This window comes from Heloderma suspectum, chromosome 1, assembly GCF_057233095.1.
Source record: "Heloderma suspectum isolate Gila_16-S chromosome 1, 16-S_ref, whole genome shotgun sequence".
NCBI classification, from domain to species: domain Eukaryota; kingdom Metazoa; phylum Chordata; class Lepidosauria; order Squamata; family Helodermatidae; genus Heloderma; species Heloderma suspectum.
The window spans coordinates 126,364,407-126,385,991 of NC_139458.1; the positions used below are offsets into that span (position 1 = coordinate 126,364,407).

The 21,585-nt window shown below is 42.7% G+C and overlaps 1 long non-coding RNA gene across 5 annotated transcripts in view; it reads right to left on the minus strand.

Annotated features, from left to right (window-relative positions):
* Positions 1–21,585, minus strand: part of LOC146357824 (uncharacterized) — a 44,235-nt gene that overhangs the window by 19,800 nt on the left and 2,850 nt on the right. For 2 of the 5 annotated variants that reach the window (XR_014792113.1, XR_014792112.1), the window contains exon 2: positions 20,340–20,392. This is a non-coding gene — a long non-coding RNA (uncharacterized LOC146357824). Of the gene's footprint in view, positions 1–8,416; positions 20,393–21,585 lie in introns of all 5 variants that reach the window. The other 3 variants (XR_014792117.1, XR_014792116.1, XR_014792114.1) reach the window with 3 other exon arrangements.

Below are 21,585 nucleotides of genomic sequence, written 5' to 3' on the forward strand. Positions count from 1 at the left end.
TGTGTTTACTCAGAATTAAGTTCCATTGAATTCAATGGGACATACTCCCAAGTAAGTTAGGCCCTGTTTCCACGACAATGGAAGAAGGAAAGAGTGGCTTACTCGCATTTTTCTAGGGGCTGGTTTTGGTCAGGGCAGGGCTCAACAGAGGTGTGCATCACCCCATTTTAAGTTGCTTCTCCTTAGTTTAAGACTGCAGCCTACATGAGCTGATGGTATAAGCGAAATTTCGATCAGAAGGGTCCTGAGTCACAGCAACTCACTCTTGACCATTATGACTCACTAGCAATGCCCTGGCTTATGTAAGCATTTACTAATCATTTACTAATGACTCACTAGCAATGTCCTGGCTTATATAACGATTTCACCACATGACAGTATATTTGTTCTGAAAATCAGCTTCCAGAGTTGGGAAGCCCATGAGTTTTAAGTCTGGAATTAGCCTCTTCTCTTGGTCTGGGGGAGGCAGTCAAGTTGTGGAAGCTTTAGATTTTCTAGTGGATGCAGGAAGAAAAGTCAGAGTTCGCTTGGACTGGTGAATCTGTTTTCATCATGGAATTTGCACTAAGCAAGCTAAGCAACATGTATTTTTCTAAGTGCATTTGAGAGGACATGTGCCCATTTCAAACCACGTGAAATAAACAAATCACATTTTGCGATAGGCAAATAAAAATCCTTAAGATCATCATGGCAGCCAGCCAAGTGGCAGCTAAGCTGGAGCTTCAGAATGATCTTCTGACATTTATGTGTAAAGCAGAGACACAAAGCCTGCCAGGCAGAGGCCTGTAGATGAAAAATAAACTGAACAAACACGACAATAAAAATCTTACAGGGAGGGGACAAGATACTCTGCTGCTTTGCTTCTGTGGGACAATGTATGCCTTGGGTTTATCAACAACAAAGAAGCAGGGGAGGGAAAATATCCCTCTCCCCAACTTACTGGTTTTCCTTCCAAGCATGTGACTGTGAGAAGATAGTCCCCTGCCCATGAAGTAAACAGGAGATGAGAAGAAAAGCATGAAAAAAGGTATCTTCAGATTACAATGCCTAATCAATCTATGAAATTCATTGGCATAGGATGTTGTGGTCACTAGCATAGAAAGGAGGACAAGACAAACAACACATGAACAATGGAACTGGTGTCTACAGGCTGTGGGAAATGGGCTCAGCCTCCACGTTGAGAGGCAACAGACTGCTTAGGTGGGGGAATTGCTGCTGTCTTTGTCATGAGCTGCTTGTGAACTTCCCTGTGGCTTATGGCTAGCTGCTGTTGGAAGACAGAATGCTGAGTTGCACAGATCATTGATCATTATCTCTTATTTTGCACTTCCTACATATGTAGTTCAGTTTGGGAGCAATTCATACAGATTTTAAAATTAACTCATTGCAGAAAAAAATGAAGACAGTTACAGAATTTCCTTCAAAAGCATATGGCTGTGCTAAAAGACCTTCCCCTCTGGCTTGCACCCTTTTCTGGATATCTCAAATGCTGAAGCACACAGAAAACCAAGCAAGAAACCCGTAGAGTTTTCAGCCAGGAACACAGAAAGCACCTTATAGGTGCTTTCATTTCAGGCTCTTAGTTTACATGTCTGAATGTTATTGATGCAGAACAGAAACTGGAATTGAGTGTTATTGCTTTTAAGAATATTTTCTCTAGTCAGCATCAATTTTATTCTTGAATTAAAGAGGTAGGAAATGCAAAAAAGTCAGTTGAGGGGTTGTTTGTGGAAAATCTCATACAGTTGGTTCTACTTTTTTTTCAGACACATGTGCATACTTAGGCACTGCAGTTTGTTTGGGCCAAACCTCATGTGATGTTAATTTAATGGGTGCAATAAATATGCGCATTAAAAAAAATGTCAATAGCAGCTGCAGGGGACTCGGAGCAGCCACAAGACCACAGGGGGTTGAAAAGGTGAGTTTAACACTTTCACCCTAGCTATGGTGCTGATGAAGATTTCCTGCCCACGCCCACTGCTACCCAAGCTGCTATTTGCATCAGGAAAGAAGTTTCTAATGGCCTCCAAATGCAAATAGAAGCTTCAGACTGTGAGTTTTTTGGAGCCATGGCAGGAGGGGAAAGAGTTAAACTTTCTGCCACCCACCCCCTTGCAGTATTGCTGCAGCTGGGACTCCCCCTGTGACTACTATTTACACATTCAAAAATGTGCACCTAAATTCTGTTCATGCAATTAGCATCTCATGTAGTTTGGCCTGTACATTGCTGGGAAGGCCTCAGTTCCTATTTGTGCAAAGTACACCACCAAACAGCAATATTGTGCTGTTCTGCTTTAAAAGGGGCTCATAAATGGTTGAGAGTATTTACTTACTTACTGTATTTTAAAACCACCCAATAACTGAAGTTCTCTAGGAGGTGTACAATACATTAAAAACATATGGTACAAACATTCAAACAAAAAATAAAAATAAAACATCACAGAATTAAAACAAGATAAAACCAGCAACAAATAAAACCGTTACAACATCATAAAACCAAATTTAAACCAGCTATTAAAAGCCCTAAAAGCAGTTCTTAAAAAGTCTGAGAGAATAAAAAGGTCTCCACCTGGCGCCACAAAAAAATGTAATGTAGGTACATACTTCACGATGTACAATCCAAGGTGTATTACCACTCCTACAGCACAAATAAGAAATACTGAGGCCAAGAAGCAGGCCAGGCCAAGACAACTTGTCAGATGCTGAACCTCCAGAGCCTGCCTCCAGGCCCGATGACTGTGGAGTTCCCTTTTGCAAAAGAATCCCAATCGCAGCACTGACGTGCATAAGACCAAGATGCGCTGAAGACCTGGGCACACAGTGGAGGCACGTGTGTATGTGTTATCAAGGAGCAGCCCTGCAGCCATACTATTGGACAGAATTCACTGAACAATTTATTTAAATATATATAAATCAGGCTCTTGCTTGTGCAGATACCTACTAATGTAGGCTGTTTTCCCCCATCCCTGAAAAGAGCATGCATCTAGAAACTGCACACTGGCTTCTGAGAATTTATTCTAATGCCTAAGCATTTAAAAGGTTTCCCCAAACTTTCTTGTGTTGTTCCATAGTTATGAATAGCAAAATGTACCATACCAGGAGACAGACAGTGGGTACACAAAGAACAGCATGCTGGAACATCAGCTGACAAACAATGTTCTATCGAAATTGGTGTTATTAATCCCAGTCACACTAGCTTAAAAAAACTGTGGCTCAGAAAATATCTGCAAATACCTGCGAATTTACATAAACATGCCACTATTAAGTGACACCATCTTGAGCTTCCTTCAAAACGAGTGGCTCCTCTTCAAAAGTCTCCCCACCACCAACCCCTGACAAACTGTCATACCCAGTAGGAATAGCCCAATACTACACTGGAAATAGGAAAACTGGTACTTCAGACCAATTACTTAGTGTTGTATAATTTAAAATAAAATATTTTCCAAGAAGAATTTTTAGACTGGGGTCTTTAGGACGACAGGGTTTTCAGGCTGACAAATGTACTAGCATATCAGTGTGGTAATGAAGTTAGTTCTGCACCGAGTACAGCATGAAAAACAGAAAATTTCCTTGCAAGGTTTGTGATTAAACATCTAACAGAAAATAATGATTTGCTTGAAGGCACTCAACCACCAAAAATAGTGAGGTGGAAGGAGAAAGAGGGAATATTTGGAGGAGGCGGGGGAGAAACCTGCTGAATGTCACTACTGGGAGACACTATTATCTTAAAATCTCTTTAATATTCACTGTTAATTATCAAAACTAATAGCTATAAAATTGAAGTACCCAATGGGGGAACATATGACATTCAAGTGGCAGAATCACTCCCCCCCCCCCCCCGCACCAATACCGCCAGGCTTCCTCTTCACACATGAAATTGATGGGAGCTGATTTGCATGTCTATACTGTTACTGCAAGGAGAGGAAAGGATTAGCTAAATTATAGAGGATAAACACAGTTTCACTGCATAAAAGCAAAGACTACTTGTAATGAACCAGAGTCAAAAGAATAATGATGTTGACTTTTCTTGGGAGAGAGAAATGTTTTTTGTTTTTTTTTAGAGTTAATGAGAACCAGGCTTTGGAATTATCCTCCATTTAAATGCCATAAAATCACCAAAAGGATGGTTTCTAAAGGATTTATTTATTTCCCTGCTCTATCCTGACAGCCTAGAGCTAGAAAGCTATTACAATTCTAAGAGGACAAGAAAATATTTCAGATTTCTTGCTGGCAACTTAAGTCCTCCATAGAGGCAGCATTTTTGGTTGATCAGGCAGTACCTGGATAAGGTGCAGCCTACTCCGTTTTGAAATGACATGAAAGAAAGAACTTTTGGAACAATGTAGAATCTACAGGTTTGGGGACACTGTCCAAGCAAGCCACCATACAAGGCAGTGTAAAACAAACCAGGATCAAATCAGGTTTAATATCTTGGCTTAACTAACCAAATTTAGAACAAACCACAGCTCCCAGAGCTCAGATGTAACAAGGAACTGTGGTAATTTAAAGTAAACGCAGACACTTTAAACCTCCTTTTCATGCACATTGAGGAGGCAAGAAGAAGGGGGAGCATGGAAGTCCAGGATTCATGAAAGCGCATGCCCCTAACAACCAATCATGGTATGTCTGAACCAAGCCACATTGTAGGTTTATGCAGACATTACCTGCTGGACAAAGGAAACCATTTGCTTCTGTCTCTTATTGTGGTGTTATGTATTTTATCACCAGAAGGTTTATGGTCTGATCCTACTAGAAAGATTCAGAAGACCAGTTCAGCTCTCTCTCCTTGCGGTAGCGAGGATGCTTGTGGTCACCTGAAGATGACTTGCTGTTTACAGAGAAGGTGAATGCTAGTGCAGGTTAAAGCTGTGTATGTACTATGACGTCCATGGTCACCTTGCTGCTCCAATATTATTTATTTCAGTTATCATTCATACTTCAGCCAACATTGTCCCACAACCTCTGTCTATACCATTTAGTCTCTCTCTTTCTCTCTCTCTTTTGGATTACCATCTGGCAGAAGAAGAGGGCAAGGCAACAAAGTCTGTCCCATTGACCTACTGGGACTGAGTCTTTCCTCAAGCCATTAGGAGCCAGCTACTCTGGATAACAGTCTTCCCCAACCTGGTGTACTTGAGGATGAGACTGGAGGACAGCCTGCAGAGGAAGAATTACAGGGGAACCTGCATGAGAGCAAGGCTGAAGGTCAGTCAAGCAGAGGTGATGAAACCCAGGCCTACAACAAGAAGAGTAGTAGTAGTGGAGACTCCTTGCTTCATGGGATCGAAACCCAAATATGTTGCGAGGACCCGTGGACTTGCCAGGTATGTTGTCTCCCGGGAGGACGAATTAGAGACGTGACTGAAAGGTTGCCTGCACTCATAAAGCCCACTGACAGGTGTCCCTTTCTTCTCATCCATGTGGGAACAAATGATACCGCCAAGCAGAGCTACGAAGAAATCATGTTGGACTTTGAAGCTTTGGGAAGGAAACTCAAGAACTTTGGGGCCCAGATAGTTTTCTTATCCATCCTTCCAGTAGTTAGAAGAGGGATAAAAAGGGAAAGAAAAATACTCCGAACGAAAGACTGGCTAAGAAGGTGGTGCCAGCATGAGAGATTTGGATTCTGGGACATCAGGCTATACTTCCTGGAAGATGGACTGTTGGCAAGGGATGGATTGCACCTCACAAGGGCTGGGAAGAATGTGTTTGGCCACAGCATGAAGAACTTCATCATAAGGGCTTTAAACTGAATCCTGCGGGGAAGGGAGATGTAAAGTTGGGGGTAACAATGGATGAAGGCTCATGCACCACAACGGAGGGAACAGCTCTAACAGCACCCAATAATAGTCTTCAGAAACATGTAGGAAGAAAGCCAGACTATGAAGCACATGGTCTTCGATGTCTAGATACTAATGCCCAGAGTATGGGAAACAAACAGAACGAACTTGAAGTCTTAATACAGAAGGGAAATTATGACTTGATAAGTGTAACTGAGACTTGGTGGGATGACTCCCATGACTGGAATACAGCAATTGAAGGATATAACTTCTTCAAAAAGAACAGGAGGAACAGAAAGGGAGGTGGGGTTGCATTGTATGTGAAAAATACATATCTCTGCACAGCAATACAGGAGGATGAGCTTGGTAGCCCCATCGAGAGCATCTGGGTTAAAATAAATGGAGCAAAGAATAAAAGGAACCTGGTGGTTGGAGTCTACTACCGGCCATCCAATCAAGGAGAAGACGAAAATGAAACTTTTGAAAAGCAAACAGCCAATGTTTCAAGGAAGCATGATGTAGTAGTAATGGGGGACTTCAATTTCCCCAATATTTGTTGGGAGACAAATTCTGCAAAACATGGCCCCTCCAAGAGATTCCTGACTTGTGTTGCTGATAATTTCCTTCTGCAGAAAGTAGAGGAAGGAACTAGAGGATCGGCTATCCATGACTTCATCCTAACCAACAGAGATAACTTAGTGGACAAAGTAGCAGTTACGGGAACCGTGGGGGAAAGTGCCCATGTTATACTTGAGTTCTTGGTTCTAAAGGAAGCAAAAGCAGAGTGTAGCCAAACACGTACCCTGGATTTTAGGAAAGCCAATTTTAATAAACTCAGAACAATGATAAGTAAGGTCCCATGGCAAGCGACTCTAATGGGAAAAGGAGTCCAAGATGGGTGGGAGTTTTTAAAACAGGAAATTCTAAAGGCACAATTACAAACAATTCCAACAAGAAAAAAAGGCAGAAGATAACTGAAGAAGCCAATGTGGCTTCACAAAAAGCTTAGGGATGACCTGAAAACAAAAAAGGACACATACAGGAAGTGGAAGGAAGGCCAAGCTACGAAGGAAGAGTACAGGCAGGTTGCACAGAATTGCAGGGATGGAGTCAGGAAGGCTAAAGCTGAGAACAAGCTGAGGTTAGCAAGGGATGCTAAAAGCAACAAAAAGGTTTTCTTCAGCTACGTGCATAGTAAAAGACAGAGGAAAGAAATGGTGGTTCAACTACTAAATAAGGATGGCAAAATGATGACAGATGACAAGGAAAAGGCAGAAGTGCCCAATTCCTACTTTGGCTCAGTCTTCTCCCAAAGAGGGTCTATGAGCCCCCTGGCAAAGCTGAAGTACAGGCTGACGGGGCAGGATTGCAGCTTGAGATTGATAGGCATATGGTCAAAGAACACCTGATTACTTTGGATGAGTTCAAATCTCCAGGGCCAAATGAACTGCATCCTGATAAGGGAACTGGCAGAAGAGCTCTCAGAACCACTGTCAATTATCTTTGAGAAATCATGGAAGATGGGTGAAGTGCCAGATGACTGGAGGAGGGCTAATGTTGTCCCTATCTTCAAAAAGGGCAAAAAGGAGGAGCCTGGAAACTACAGATCAGCCAGTCTGATATCAATCCTTGGGAAAATTCTGGACTGGATTATAAAGCAATCCATCTGTAAGCACCTTGAAAACAATGCAGTGATTACTCAAAGCAACATGGATTTGTGAAGAACAAATCCAGCCAGACTAATCTGATCTCATTTTTTGATCAGGTAACTTCCCTTGTGGACTGTGGGAATGCTTTGGACATAATATACCTTGACTTCAGGAAAGCTTTCGACAAAGTGCCCCATGATATCCTGATGAGCAAACTAGCTCAAAGTGGGCTAGATGCAACAACCATCTGGTGGATCCACAGTTGGCTACAGAATCAGACTCAAAGAGTGCTGATCAATGGGATCTTCTCAAACTGGGGGGAGGTAATGAGTGGAGTACCGCAAGGCTCAGTCCTGGATCCAGTGTTCTTCAACATTTTTATTAATGACTTAGAAGAGAATTGCAGGGAATGCTGATCAAATTTGCAGATGACAGAAAATTGGGTGGGATAGCTAATACCCTGGAAGACAGAAACAGAATTCAAAGTGATCTTGATAGGCTCTGCAGCACTGGGCAGAAAACAGAATGACACTTAATAGGGATAAATGCCAAGTTCTGCACCTAGGAAAGAGAAACCAAATGCACAGTTACAAGATGGGGAGACTTGGCTCAACAATACTACAAGCGAGAAGGATCTTGGAATTGTTGTCGATCACAAGCTGAACATGAGCCAACAATGTGATGTGGCTGCAAAAAAAAAGCAAATGCTATTTTGGGCTGCATTAACAGAAGTATAGCTTCCAAATCACGTGAAGTCCTAGTTCCCCTCTACTCAGCACTGGTTAGGCCTCATCTGGAGTACTGTGCCCAGTTCTGGGCTCCACACTTTAAGAAGGATGCAGACAAACTGGAGAGGGTTCAGAGGAGGGCAACAAAGATGATCAGGGGACTGGAAACAAGCTGTATGAGGAGAGACTGAAAGAACTGGGCACGTTTAGCCTTGAGAAGAGAAGACTGAGGGGAGATATGATAGAGCTCTTCAAGTACCTGAAATGTTGTCACAAAGACGAAGGCCAGGATCTCTTCTCAATCATCCCAGAGTGCAGGACATGGAATAATGGGCTCAAGTTACAGGAAGCCAGATTCCAGCTGAACACCAGGAAAAACTTCCTGTTAGAGGAATACCAATATGCTGATGACGCCCAGCTCTACTCCTCCTTTCCACCAGATTCCAAGGCAGCTGTTTCTGTCCTTAATCAGTGTTTGGCATCAGTAATGGACTGGATGAGGGAGAACAAATTGAAACTTAATCCAGACAAGACAAGAGGTACCCCTGGTCAGTCAAAAGGCAGATCAGGGAATAGGGATTCAGCCTGTGTTGTATGGGCTTACAATCCCCCTGAAGACTCAGGTTTGCAGTTTGGGGGTGCTCCTGGATTCAGCCCTAAGCCTGGATGCTCAGGTTTCAGCGGTGGCCAGGAGTGCTTTTGCACAGTTAAAACTAGTGTACCAACTGTGCCCGTTCTTGGAGATGTCTGATCTGGCCATGGTGACACATGCCTTAGTTACATCCCCTTTGGATTACTGCAATGTGCTCTACGTGGGGCTGCCTATGAAGAGTGTTCGGAAACTGCAGTTGGTTCAAAGAGCTGCTGCCAGACTGTTGACTAGGGCTGGTTACAGGGGCATACAACTCCTTTGTTAAAACAGCTTCAACGGCTTCCAGTCTGTTCCTGGGCACAATTCAAAGTGCTGGCTTTGACCTATAAAGCCCTATACGGCTCTGGTCCAGGTTATCTGAAAGACCATATCCTCCCTTATGAACTTGCCCGTGTCCTTAGATCTTCTGGAGAGGCCCTCAGTCCTACCACTGTCATGTTTGGTGGGAACTTGGGAGAAGGCCTTCTCAGTGGCTGCCCCACGGCTGTGGAACACCCTTCCCAGGGAGGCTAGGATGGCTCTTTCCAGAGGCAGGCTAAAACATTCTTGTTCCAGCAGGCCTTTGGGATATAGTTGGAACCTGGGGGTAAGCTGCTAAAATGCTGTTTTAAAATGCTGTTTGAATGTAATTTTAATTGTATTGTTGTTTAATTTATATTTCAACTCTTGTATATTTTCATATGTTTTAATTGTATATATATTAATTTCTGTAAGCCACCTTGTGTTTGGGGAAAAGGCGGGGTATAAATACAATAGTAATAATAATAATACGACAATGGTACCAATTACCTAGGGAGGTAGTGGACTCTCCCACGCTGGAGGCATTCAAGATGAAGCTGGACAGCCATCTGTCAGGGATGCTTTGACTCAGATTCCTGCATTGATCAGGGGTTGGACTCGATGGTCTTATAGGCCCCTTCCAGCCCTACTATTCTATGATTCGATGATCTCCAGCCAGCATGGCCCTTGTACAGAATGGATGCTATATAGACAGAAGAGGAATGGGAGAGAAAAGGGGAGCCCCTTTCCTCTGGTCTGTTTTGACCCATTTGTATTTTGTACTTGTATTAGCCACCATGTGTTTTTCTACTGAGAAAGGAAGGCAAGATATGAATATTTATTTATTTCATTATCTGGGCAGTTCATAAAAATTAAAAGCAAAACATAATATAAAACCTTTAAAAGAATATGGAAAATAAATAAATATGGCACCCGAAAAAAGAAATGTTTCAATGTTTGCATGCATCTGGAACATAATTATCTCATATCTATCCTTGAACGACTGATCTTTGGTCTCCACAACCCCACAATACTTTAATGGTAGCCATTACTTTAAGCAGAGCTAATTTGTTCTATTGCTAAGCCTGGAAAATGCTGTGTCTTACAGAGGGGCAGGTGGGGGGATGCTGTTCCCATTAATCCAGCAGGTCATAAACATGCTAAAATGAAAACAAAGCCCCATTATCTATTCAGCTGGGAACACCTGAAATTATGTTTCAAGCGCTTCCTACCCTCCCTCTCTCCTTCCCGTCCAGGGAAACCTTCTGAAATGCTTGCGTGAACTTGATTCACATTGAAATAACTTTCATTTTCAGACTGACCATCCAATGAAGATGTAGCCATGAAATAATGATTCTGCTCTAACAGTCAATTTTATCTCTATTGAGCTCCTCAACCAGGTGTTGAAACCAACAGAATTCTCTTTTCTCACTTTCAGAAGCTGTTCCAAGTGCTGCATGACTGAAGAATGGCCACTTATTAGCTCCTTGGCAGTGCTGTCCACTCTTCTGCTACAGACCCCAGCAATTGTCAGAACACCAGTTTTGCCAATATTAATCTTGTTCAATCAGTAACTATGATGGGGACTCATAGGGAGGGATTCATACCACTTAGTCTAATGTCTGTGTTACAACACTGTACCTGGGATTTAATTTTTTGGCAAAGCAAGCAGAGGGTTTTTAATTCTTGCTTTATATTTATTATCCCTTGTCTCGTGGACCTGACTCTAATGGCTCAATAAAGGAGAGCAGCCATTCTTTGGGTTCTCTCCCTTTTGTTTCAGACCATTAGATATAAGGACATAGCACAGCCCACCAGCATGAACAGAATTCTAGCAGTTGAGCTAAAATAACAATGTAATAAGCAGTAATGGGGTACTGGTGATAAATCCGTCTCTGCTCTTGCTATTATCAAAAGAATCTCAAATTTCTAATGCAGGTAGTTGCAAAAGAATTCTTGGAGACGAAAAGTAACTACAGTCATCCAGATCCAGCAAGGAAGATATTTGTGCATACAAGGCTTTCTGCATGTGCAGGATCAGATCAGCATCCACATTGCAATGTGCTTCTGGATCCAGAGATGGTCTGAATGTGAGTCACAAAATCTTACTGTAACATGACTATAGCCTAGTTCTGACAAAGAACAGATGACAATGTAAACCTGTTCTTTTGGATGTAACACTTCAGATTTCAGGGTGAGACCTCACATGATTAAAAACTCTTCCATACAAAAAAAAAAATATCCTCACACATAGAGAACTAGCATATCCTGTGCTAGTTATATAGACCCAGTAGTTCATAATCTAAATATTCATATAGTCTCAAAATGTTCATTTGAACTTATATTAATAAATCATTCTCTTAAAAAAAAATGAATAAATCAGGACTTCTCATTTTCATGTTCCAGTAGTCAAAATGAGTAATTGCAAAGTGCAATGGGATCATTGCCTAAAAGATGCCACTGAAGAGCAACGGGTGTTTCACCTGGAAATTAATTTAATATTTTCTCCTCTGTACTTGCACAAGAATGGATGAACTACATGCATATTGGAATTGCTGTGTGTTGCTCTTTCCACCCGCCTATCATGAAGGGGCTACATCCTATGAAAGAGGAAGAATTCATAGCAGTTCCCTGTTTCTCTTCCATATCCATTCATGGAATTTGCTTGGGATATGCCGGGGCAAAAGATCCACTAATTCTGTCTTCCACAAGTCATTTGTGGAGAGTCAGAAGAACTGCATGCTACTATGAGCTGTAGTGTCTAGAACAGATAGTTCTTCCTTTCCTTGGTGGCAGGACTGGGTACCACATCTAACATAGTATTCAATGGCTGTACAGGAGGGGATAGAACGTGTAAGATTCCAAAAACATGGTGAAATAATGCACTCCCATCACTTGCTTTGCTACATGAACAGTACAGATCTCAGCATGAGATTCATGCTGCTGACCTGATGTGTATGTCATCCATCTTATCTCTGTTGCCCAGTGAGCTGCCTATGTGACCATACATAGCACAGTTCTGCTTCACTTATTTAACCTTTGCACTGAAACAGGTCAACTTTGAGGAGCTCTGAAAGGGCATTCTTCTGCCTTCATTTTCTTTGCAAGTTCTAGACTTCCTAGGGCTCCTTCCTGGTGGAAGTAAAGGCTGCATTTCACTTATGATGGCTGAGTCAAAAGGACTAGCTGATGAACTGTTTGTAGCAAATGAAAAAACTGAGGCATTCTGCTTCCAGACAGACTCTGGCACAAGCTTTATGGAGACGCTAGATTCTCTTAGCAGCATCAGCAATCTTGATCAGGATTACTGGGTAAAGGGAGGCTTAACCTCTCCCCCTCCCCCAACAATCCCGAATGAGTGTGTATGTGTCCTGACCCCATCCACTGCTGCCCCACTCACCACCAGCCCTGCCTACTTGCATGGCGCTCCCATCCCATAAAGGTTGCTCACCTCTGCTGTCAGGCTAACAATAGGTAAAGTCAGCACATCTGCAAACAGCAATAACCCATCACCAGCTCAGACCTTGGTGATTTTTGTTAACCAAGCTTAGCAAGTATAAAGGGAAACAGCGTTGTATTTTATGCTCTGGAGGTTTATCGTCATCATGCTCTGGCTGGGTCTGTCTTGGGCAAGTAAAGGAGAAAACCCAACATGCAAGTCAATTAGGCAGGCAAATAGTCAAGCACAGAGGTATCAGATCATCCGTTTCAGTCAGGTGCAGGCAAGGTTACAGACAGTGGTCAAAACACTGTATTATGAGGCAAGCAGGTGGTTTTCAGAAGAAAGGTCTGAGGTGCAGCTGAGGACCAAACACAGGAGAATAGTCAAACAGGAACACAGTCCAAAAAGCAGAGTCAAGCGGGAGATCTTGGCCAAAAAAAAAAAAAAGTGCCAGGTTTGTATTCATATGAGTGCCTTGGAGGACTGAACTCATATGGACTGATTTTAATGCTGAAATACCCACACAGACTATTTGTGATCAGAAAGCCATGTAGACACAGCCTTGGATTTCCATTACCGGCACACACATTCATCCATTGTTTGGGAATACAGATTGTGTTAAAAAAGGTAAAATTGTATATTACATTACAGGGGGAGGGGATATGGAAGATACTTGGCATCTTAAAATTTTATTAGAAAATAAATTTAATTTATAGCCATTTTAGATGCCTTAAGTGCTTCTCCAACCTGTGTTTTAAAATTACACCCATATGTTGCCAATAGCAATGTTTTAAGACTTCTGGTCCCTCATCTTTCCCAAGGCTTCAATTTTCACTTTAATTACCAGATTTACTATGAATTCATCAGATGCCTTTGTACACCAGTGGCTTCTACTTCTAGTGATACTCCGCTTGGGAAAATATAGTAACACCTGTCATCCCCTTTAATAGACTACTTGCAGTTCCCTGAATTGCCCAGCAGGTGGCAATTTTGATTTCCCCTCTATGTTAAATATTCTTTGAAGAGAATATTAAGGTGGGGAGAGAATGTGCCTATTTGTTAGGTGCAATGCTCATTTCTTCAATAGGGATAATGATTATATTGTGGCAAATCAGAACTTACAATAGATCAGCTGTTCACAATACCGATAGATCAAATCTCTACAGCAATTACCTTGCATTGCATTTGTCTCTTGCCAGGAGAGAGAAGAAAGAGGCAAGCTTTCTTACAGCACAATCCTAGGCATGTTTAGACAGAAAAAAGTCCTATAACTTCCAGCATCCCTCAGCCAGCCATGCTGCCTTAAAGATTGTTAAAAATGTCATCCAGACACCCTGGAGATAGGCAAATAGCACAGGTGGTATCTCTTTCCTGAACCCCATATATTACTAGAGTGCAAATCCCAGAAAGGCAGCACAATAGTGAAACAACAAACTTGTCCAGCACCTTTAGAGTTGTCACTATTTTATTGCCCTCCTCTGCCCTGAGTGGCAGCCTGGCACAAGGAGTTGAAATAGGCAAGGCAAAGTTATAGAGAAAGCTTTACCTGCTTCATTTCTGTGTATGGCTGCTGTTAAGGGTACAGAAGCAGGAATAAAACAAAAAATTAGAGCACCTAGGTATATAAAAAGCTAACACTATGGCATGAGCTTTCCTAGTCAAGATCTTATTTCATCATTTGGGATTTCTTGCCATAACATATGCACAGGTTTTTGAGGTGCCATAAATCTCTTTATCTTTTATACCTGGAGTAGTAATTTTCTACTTGCCTCATGCTAATAGTGCCACACTTTTTATGGATAGAGCCTTTGTGCCTTTCTTAGCATGGCCAGAAGCAAGTGGGCAGGGCTCCTACACTTTTAATAGCTGTGTAAAAGACAGGAATTTCAGAAGGGGTAGCTGAACTACAAGTACACACTCCACACCTCCATCTTCCTGATAATGCCTAGCACAACACAATATGAGGCATGATGTCATCACACTGCATTAACCTGCACCCACCTCACATCATTGGCTAGTGATAAGGCTAGGGAAAGATACAATGTGATGACATCACCATCCACATTCTACTAGACATTACCAGGAAGAACAGCGAAACAGGTAGGTTTCCCCAATTCTGAAAGTATTTAAACTTATGGCTTCACCCACTTTCAATGACTGGAGGGCACCAAGATAGCATGTAGCCATCTGTGCAATAACCTGTGGTACCTGGTGTTTGGTGCTGCTGTTTTGTGTGGGATTGACTTGGAACTGTGAATTTATACATTGGCATACTCATTACACTGATGTAATGCTGATCACAACATTGTTTCTTTCACTCCCTATTCTAGACTAAAATAAGTAACTCCCTCTCCAGGATGTAATTATGATGGTGACTGTGAAACCTTACATCTTATTTGTTAAAAATTTAGTTCATATCTGCTGGTAGGCAATATTCTTGTATTCATCACTGTTACCTTTTTAATGAGCTGAATATTTGCATTGTTTTATTGAAATGTGTCAAATAACCTAATAAGCATATTCACTTTTAATGTTTGTTTTTCTCCTCAGTATGGAAAAAAGCTCTACAATAAATAGAATGACCTACATCTGAAGAGTCAGAAACTTTGCTAAACTTTAAGAGTAAATAACTTAGCTCCACAGAGTAAACAACTAATCAAGCTATATTTAAATAATTTTTAACACTGGTTTTCATTTTTAATATTTAACATTGTCAAAAGCCCAGTAACTTCGCATAAATCACACAGATCCATGTTCAAAGGGAGAAATACAGTTTCACTGAATTTTACTCCAGACTGTTCATATATGATTAGATCGTTTCCTACTTTATGCAATAAGCCAGGAAATAAAGGATTCTGAATGCTGGAAGGGCTTTCTATTTTAGGGCGCAATCCGAACTAGATAGGCAGCCGCCTCCAAACTCAGAGGCGACCGCCTATCCAAAGCAAGGCAGGAGAGGCACAGGGGGATCATTCCCTCCGCGCCTCTTCTGCCTTGCTATTTTTCGCAGGTCAGCCGTTTTCAGCTGTCTAGTGGCGGGGAGACTGACCGGGAGAGGAAGCTGCCATACAACACACTGGATGTGTCGTACCGCAGCTCCACTCTCCCCACCCCGGAACACCCCCCAGCCCCGCCCCCTTTCAGTTGCTCCATGCTCCTCTTGTGAGTGTGAAGGACGGGGCTTCTCTGCCTTGCCTCCAAGGTACCCCGGATGAGAGGGACAGTTGGTTTTCCGGGAACCGACCTTGGAGCGTGGGCTCCGAGGTCAGTTCCTGGAAATGAGCATATCCTATGGCCCACTAGACAGGGTCTAGCCATCATAGGATTGCTCTCTCAATTGGGCTGATGCAAACAAGTCCAGTAGATTGCACTGAAATGATCTGGTTCACATGGATAGGACTATACTCAGAATCTAGTCCATAGAAATAAAAATTCAGTCCTACTCAACTTTTATTACAGGTTTGATAGTGTTATTGCCTTGCCCAACTCGGGAAATGAGAAACAGTAAGTATTTTAGGAGATACTTTCACTGATGCATCTTCTTCAATTAACACTACAATCCTATACATGTTGTAACAGGTGAATGAGTGGAGGAATGAATGATAGCCAAGACCAGAATGGAATGTTGTGTGGAGTTAGTGGCACTTGGAGAAAGTCATTTAGGAAGAGGACAAGAGACAGTGAGGTTGAGTTGGGTCTTAGAGACAGTGAGAGGAACTGGAGGACAGAGCTAGCTGAGTTAGTGAGTAGAATCAGACACAGGTTGTGAATGAGGAGAGGGAGAGAAGGTAATGAGAGAAGAGATGTAGTGTTACATTTTTAGAACCATTATTATTTATCAGTTACTGTTGGTTCTGAATGTTTATTTATTTATTGCATTTCTATACTGCCCCATAGTCAAAGCTATCTGGGTGGTTTATAGAAGTTAAGACATTAAATAAATATTGACCTGTTAAATTAAAAAAATGTTCATTTTTTTAAATACTTATTTTGTAATCTGGGTGGATTTGAAGACTGGCATATCTCACTCTGCGTGCTAAGGATATAAAGAGAATCATGCTGGTCTCAAATCAGTAGATGGCAGCAGCTAGTATTTTTGGGAGTCCTGGGTTAAATCTGGTCTCAGTGACCTCTTAAGGCCACGGCCTTATAGGGCACCCCTAGGAAATGAAGTATACTAAGAGCTTTAGGGCACAATCCTAACTAGATAGGCAGCCACCTCCAACTTCAGAGGTGACCGCCTAGCCAAAGCAAGGTAGGAGAGGCACAGGGGGCATCATTCCCTCTGCACCTCTCCTGCCTTGCTATTTTTCACTAGACAGCGGTTTTCGGCTTTCTAGTAGCAGGGGGGCCGACCGGGAGAGGAAGCTGCCGTATGACAGATTGAATGTGGCCTATGTGCTGCTCCGCAATCCCCGCCCTGGAACACCCCCAGCCCCACCACTTTTTAGTTGCTCCACTCTCCTCTTGCGAGTGTTGAGGATTGGGCTTCTCCGTGCTGCCTTGAAGGCAGCACAGATGAGAAGGGCGGTCAATTTTCCGGGAACTGACCTTGGAGTGTGGGCTCGGAGGTTGGTTCCCGGAAATGAGCATATCCTATGACCCGCTAGACAGTGTCTAGCGGCCATAGGATTGCTCTCTCCAGAGATACTTTTGCTAACTCACCTTCATTAACAGTGAAATCCTATACATGCTTATTTAGAAGTTAAGTCTCACTGAGGAACTTACTCTTAAGAATGTGTTTATAGGATTGCAACCTAAGCATATCACCTTCCAGCCAAGAAACAATGGTAACAGATGTAAATTAAAATACGGTTTATTTGTCAATGATTCCAGACATGCAGTAGTGCAACAGAATACATATGATTTCCCAATTGGCATTCCATGTAGCTTTCTGTCTCCCATAGACCTATTATCTGTGACCTAAAAGTAACCATATGGAAAGGCTCCATTGCACCAATATCACGCCTTGCCCCCCCAGTACATTTTACAGGAAAAGCATAAGCACATTAACATAGCCCCACTGAATGAATGGGAATTGCTCCCAGAAACATGTGCATAGGGCTGGAGCCTTAGTTCCCTGGGGAAACTAAGAGAAGCATACTCTGGCCCCATCTATCAGCCAGGGGAACAAGGGCAACTAGGGGGCTGATCCCCCCTGCTTCTCAGGAAGAACACCATGGCAAAGGGAAGACCAGCCTGGCCCAATCAATTGGCCAGAAAAGGAGGAGCTCCAGGGAGCTTGCTTTTCCCTTCCCTTTCAGAAAGAAAATTTGGTTCCAGCTGCCAGTGGACTGCAAAACTGAAGGGCACACCCTGTCCCCATCCATTGGCCAGAGGGACAACAGCTCCAAGAACAGCTGCAGTATCTCTATCCATGCAAGACCACCAGAAAGGGAAGCTTAGCCTGTCCCCAGCTGGACATGCCTATTTACAACTTGCCACTTTCCCCTGCATTGTCAAAGTAATTTCCCTCCTCTACCTGTTCTCACTACTGCCTTTTCCTTGTGTACCTATTTTGAGGACAGGGCCAGTGTGTCTTATTTTGTTTAAAAAAAAAACTGATGTGAGCTGCTTTGGGAGATATTTGTCTTAAAAGTGGGATAAAAGGGTAACTAGAACAAATGCACTGGCTCCAGCTATCTCTATTAATGTCAGGGTACATGGAATGGAAGGCCTCATGTGATCCAATATTTAAGAGAATAATTGAGGAAGGAAGAGGAAATGAAGAGTTAGGGAATTGCAATTGGATTAGAGCTACCTATTTTACACTTTTGGATGACAACTACCAGTGGTTTTCCCAGCTTTTTCTGGCGGGGCTCTTTGGTCCTTAACAACTGTTTGATGAACAAAAATTCAGTGGATGAAGCTTTCTTCATTACCGCATTTTCATGACAGAAGAAGCTGTGCCCATGGAATTTCTGCTTTTCATAGGGCTCTTGAAGGCACAAAAGACTTGACAAAGACAGGCTACCTAACAAAATTAGTTTTACCTAGTTACTTACCACTTCTGCCTTTGATCTAATGCCATGTTATTTTCTTTGTTCTGGTCAATTTAATGCTGTGCCATACTAACTTGAAGAGATGCAGCCCAGGCCAGGGAGCTCATGCCATCAGATCATGAAGATCATGCCATCAGTGGTCTGAGAGGACTGTTGGGGCAGCCCCTCCCCTTTGCCAGGGCTACTTAAGACCTGAGTTCTGAGGGAAGGCAGACAAGGAGAGGCCCAGGCTGGGGAGCTCATGCCCTTAGCTTCCAAAGAGACCTTCAATGGGCGTGATAGAACTATATTCTGACGTGGGGCTTGTTGTTTCTTTTGGCCTTGGGTGCCTTACCAGAAAGGCAGCATAGAAATGTATCAAATAAATAACTTATTTACTAATTTCAGCTTTAGTGCCAAGGAATTGTTTTCCTGTTTTTGTTTTAGCAGCAGGACATTATATATGTTTCACATATATGGTGAGACTAATCTTGGGCTATCACCACCACTACTACCCCTTGAAATTTCTCCCCACAGGAGGAAGTGTACTCCAAGTCCTCAGCACAAAGAAACAGCAAATTCCCCCTAGGTCAAGCATATACCTTGCAGAAATATCTTGAAGATTCCTAGATAACCACCATCATGACAAAGACAGGCTTGCTGCCTACTGGCTCTGCTGTCTTAAGAAGCAAAGCTACTCTGGGACAACTCTCCCCTGACCCATGTTGGTGCTAAAAAAAAACAAGGAAATCCCAGGAAAGAATCATTTGGCTAAACAAACTCTTTTTCATACCCAACTGAATTCAATTCAGGCAGTCTTGTTGCTGACATTTGTAGGCTCCTCTTCTTTAGTTGCCCCACTAGAACCTGGTGGATGCTATGTTCCACCCTCTATTACTTACATCAAATCATAATCAATTTGTTTATTGGAGCCAGCACAACCATAACACTGAGAGAACCTCCCCGAAAACATGTATTACAGTGATGAATAAAAGCAGCCATCCATTATAAATTTAGAAAGCTCTTAACTGCACTATTCTATTTCCAGCTGTTGGGATTTACAGCATGAATTTTAATTAATGACTAAATTAATGCTGCAGATCTTAGCAGCAGGAAACAGCTACATTTAAATAGGCTTTGAAATGATCTGATTTTATCTCCCAGAACAACACTTGGATTTAATATTAAACTTGTCTTTGTTCTGTCGAAGAGACTGGAATTACACAAGAAGCTAGAGGAGGTCTGATGCTAAACATTCAAAAAAGGATGGCTAACCTTGAGATAACTGCCAGATGAGTGGTACAGAGTCTCTTTCAGCCTGAGGGCCGGATTTCATTTTGCAGAAGCTTTCAGGGCCCCACATTCCAGTGGTGCACCAAAAGGGCAGGGACAAAAACCGCAGCATATTTTAGCTTAAAGCTCTTTCTGCCAGTAACTAAGGCTTAGGACAGGGGTGGGGAACCTCAGTTCCAGAGTCCAAATCCAGCCCTCCTGAGGTTCCCCAGATGGCCACACCCCCTTCCCACAACCACTGATCATTTTGGTGGTTTCTCAGCTTTTGTGCAGTTTTTTCCCCATTCTAGAAGACTGAAATGCCTCTCCTAAGGCTTAGTTATTGGCAGTGAAAGCTTTAAGATAAAATATGCAGGGTCCCCACCTCTCGCCTTAGAAGCGTTCCAACCTTTGGAATGAGGAAAAAACTGCACAAAAGCTGGGGAACTACCAAACAATTGGTGGTCATGAGAATAGAGATGTGGCCTTCTGAGAAACCCAGAGGGCTGGATTGGGACCCCAGCCCCGAGGTTCTGCGTCTCTGTTCTAAACATACCTGTAGTGATAGCAGAAATGGGTTTTCCTCTGGAAGAACCAACTGGCTGCCTCCTACAGAAAACAAGGGAAAGTAAAAATTCTCTGAGACTCAGTGTGCCAGTTCTCATATGCACTACCTGAGACAAATTCAATCTTTGTCCCAGCATACAGGTTCTATACACAGTGCGGTGCAGAAACAAAACAAAACAGATGCAACACATGTGACAGCTAAGTGCTTACATTCCCCATGAGCCCTATCACCTCAACAGATTGAGGCTGCAATCCTGCACACTAATTTGGGAATAAATCCCACTGAACCACAGGCACAGAGTTGCCCTATTAATCATGGGACAATTAAACCTGTAACATTAATGTACCAGCAGCACATCACTGTCGTGTTGTGGCGAAGGGCCTTGCATAACTCAGTGAAGCCATAAGCTATGCCGTGCAGGGCCACCCAAGACGGACAGGTCATGGCAGAGAGTTCTGACAAAATGTGGTCCACTGCAGAAGGAAATGGCAACCCACTCCAGCATTCCTGCCAAGAAAACCCCATGGAACATATCACAAGGCTAAAAGAGATGACGCCAGAAGATGAGCCCCTCAAGTTGGAAGGTGTCCAATATACTACTGGGGAAGAGCACAGGGCATTTCCAAGTAGCGCCAGAAACAGTGAAGCGGCTGGGCCAAAGCTGAAAAGACACTCAGCTGTGGATGTGTCTGGTGGTGAAAAGAAAATCTGATGCTGTAAAGAACAATATTGTTTAGGAACCTGGAATGTAAGATCAATGAATCAAGGTAAGCTGGAGGTGGTCAAACATGAGATGGCAAGATTGAACATCGACATCTTGGGCATCAGCGAGCTAAAATGGACAAGCATGGGCAATTCAGGTGACCATCATATCTACTACTGTGGGCAACAATCCCTTAGAAGAAATGGAGTAGCACTCATAGTCAACAAAAGGGTGGGAAAAGCAGTACTGGGGTACAATCTCAAAATGACAGAATGATCTCAGTACGAATCCAAGGCAAACCATTCAACATCACAGTAATTCAAGTCTACGCCCCAACCACTGAGGCCAAAGAAGCTGAGGTTGATCGGTTCTATGAAGACCTACAACACCTTCTAGAACTAACACCAAAAAAAGATGTCCTTTTCATCATAGGGGATTGGAATACCAAAGTAGGAAGTCAAGAAATCACCGGGATAACAGGCAAGCATGGCCTTGGTGTACAAAATGAAGCAGGACAAAGGCTAATAGAGT